Source organism: Oncorhynchus masou, unplaced genomic scaffold (assembly GCF_036934945.1).
Source record: "Oncorhynchus masou masou isolate Uvic2021 unplaced genomic scaffold, UVic_Omas_1.1 unplaced_scaffold_12350, whole genome shotgun sequence".
Taxonomy (NCBI): Eukaryota; Metazoa; Chordata; class Actinopteri; order Salmoniformes; family Salmonidae; genus Oncorhynchus; species Oncorhynchus masou.
In genome coordinates, this window is record NW_027002160.1 from 3,736 (window position 1) to 6,678 (window position 2,943).

General features: G+C 37.3%; 1 non-coding gene across 1 annotated transcript; it reads right to left on the minus strand.

The window, feature by feature from the left end:
- Positions 1-632: 632 nt before the first annotated feature.
- On the minus strand, positions 633-705 carry trnar-ucg (transfer RNA arginine (anticodon UCG)). The gene has a single exon. It is a non-coding gene; the product is annotated as a tRNA-Arg (tRNA).
- Positions 706-2,943: the final 2,238 nt, after the last annotated feature.

Consider the following 2,943-nt stretch of genomic DNA (forward strand, 5'->3'; position numbering starts at 1 on the left):
CAAATCAGCTGAGCTTATGAAATTAAACAACCACGAAGGGACTCGAACCCTCAATCTTCTGATACGAAGTCAGACGCCTTATCCATTAGGCCACGCAGTCTATGTTATACATCCCTATTTGACATCATACAGACTTTGCTATGCAACAATAGACATCAAAATTGTGAACCTGTCCGAATGAGGAAAGCTAGTCATTTTTAACAAGTACAAAGATACTCTTTCCTTCAATCTTGCGATGCAGATTCAGACACAATAATTCTCAGGCCTTGCAGTCTTAGATTATTAAAGTTGAACAACAATGTCCAAGCTTTTCAGAACAACAAGACCAATGCCTTATTTAGGGAAATTGCCAACATGTACGAATTGGCTGAGCCAATGAAATTAAATGACCCTATTTGACATCATTCAGACTTTGCTGTATGAACCTGCCCGAATGAGGAAAGCTAGTGATTTTTAACAAGTACAAAGATACTCTTTCCTTCAATCTTGCGATGCAGATTCAGACACAATAATTCTCAGGCCTTGCAGTATTTGATAATAAAAGTTGAATAACAATGTCCAAGCAACAAGAGCAATGCCTTATTTCGGGAAATTGCAAAGATGTTCAAATCAGCTGAGCTTATGAAATTAAACAACCACGAAGGGACTCGAACCCTCAATCTTCTGATTCGAAGTCAGACGCCTTATCCATTAGGCCACGTAGTCTATGTTATACAACCCTATTTGACATCATACAGACTTTGCTATGCAACAATAGACATCAAAATTGTGAACCTGTCCAAATGAGGAAAGCTAGTGATTTTTAACAAGTACAAAGATACTCTTTCCTTCAATCTTGCGATGCAGATTCAGACACAATAATTCTCAGGCCTTGCAGTCTCAGATAATAAAGTTGAATAACAATGTCCAAGCAACAAGAGCAATGCCTTATTTCGGGAAATTGCAAAGATGTTCAAATCAGATGAGCTTATGAAATTAAACAACCACGAAGGGACTCGAACCCTTAATCTTCTGATTCGAAGTCAGACGCCTTATACATTAGGCTACTCAGTCTATGTTATACATCACTATTTGACATCATACAGACTTTGCTATGCAACAAGAGACATTAAAATTGTGAAACTGTCCAAATGAGGAAAGCTAGTCATTTTTAACAAGTACAAAGATACTCTTTCCTTCAATCTTGCGATGCAGATTCAGACACAATAATTCTCAGGCCTTGCAGTCTTAGATTATTAAAGTTGAACAACAATGTCCAAGCTTTTCAGAACAACAAGACCAATGCCTTATTTAGGGAAATTGCAAACATGTACGAATTAGCTGAGCTAATGAAATTAAACGACCCTATTTGACATCATACAGACTTTGCTATGCAACAACAGACATCAAAGTTGTGAACCTGTCCGAATGAGGAAAGCTAGTGATTTTTAACAAGTACAAAGATACTCTTTCCTTCAATCTTGCGATGCAGATTCAGACACAATAATTCTCAGGCCTTGCAGTCTTAGATTATTGAAGTTGAACAACAATGTCCAAGCTTTTCAAAGCAACAAGACCAATGCCTTATTTAGGGAAATTTAAACATGTACGAATTGGCTGAGCCAATGAAATTAAATGACCCTATTTGACATCATTCAGACTTTGCTGTATGAACCTGCCCGAATGAGGAAAGCTAGTGATTTTTAACAAGTACAAAGATACTCTTTCCTTCAATCTTGCGATGCAGATTCAGACACAATAATTCTCAGGCCTTGCAGTATTTGATAATAAAAGTTGAATAACAATGTCCAAGCAACAAGAGCAATGCCTTATTTCGGGAAATTGCAAAGATGTTCAAATCAGCTGAGCTTATGAAATTAAACAACCACGAAGGGACTTGAACCCTCAATCTTCTGATTCGAAGTCAGACGCCTTATCCATTAGGCCACGTAGTCTATGTTATACAACCCTATTTGACATCATACAGACTTTGCTATGCAACAATAGACATCAAAATTGTGAACCTGTCCGAATGAGGAAAGCTAGTCATTTTTAACAAGTACAAAGATACTCTTTCCTTCAATCTTGCGATGCAGATTCAGACACAATAATTCTCAGGCCTTGCAGTCTCAGATAATACAAGTTGAATAACAATGTCCAAGCAACAAGAGCAATGCCTTATTTCGGGAAATTGCAAAGATGTTCAAATCAGCTGAGCTTATGAAATTAAACAACCACGAAGGGACTCGAACCCTCAATCTTCTGATTCGAAGTCAGACGCCTTATCCATTAGGCTACGCAGTCTATGTTATACATCACTATTTGACATCATACAGACTTTGCTATGCAACAAGAGACATTAAAATTGTGAAACTGTCCGAATGAGGAAAGCTAGTCATTTTTAACAAGTACAAAGATACTCTTTCCTTCAATCTTGCGATGCAGATTCAGACACAATAATTCTCAGGCCTTGCAGTCTTAGATTATTAAAGTTGAACAACAATGTCCAAGCTTTTCAGAACAACAAGACCAATGCCTTATTTAGGAAATTGCCAACATGTACGAATTAGCTGAGCTAATGAAATTAAACGACCCTATTTGACATCATTCAGACTTTGTTGTATGAACCTATCCGAATGTCTCAGGCCTTGCAGTCTTAGATTATTAAAGTTGAACAACAATGTCCAAGCTTTTCAGCAACAAGGCCACAATGCCTTATTTAGGGAAATTGCCAACATTATACGAATTAGCTGAGCTAATGAAATTAAACGACCCTATTTGACATCATTCAGACTTTGTTGTATGAACCTATCCGAATGAGGAAAGCTAGTGATTTTTAACAAGTACAAAGATACTCTTTCCTTCAATCTTGCGATGCAGATTCAGACACAATAATTCTCAGGCCTTGCAGTCTTAGATTATTAAAGTTGAACAACAATGTCCAAGCTTTTCAAAGCAACAAGG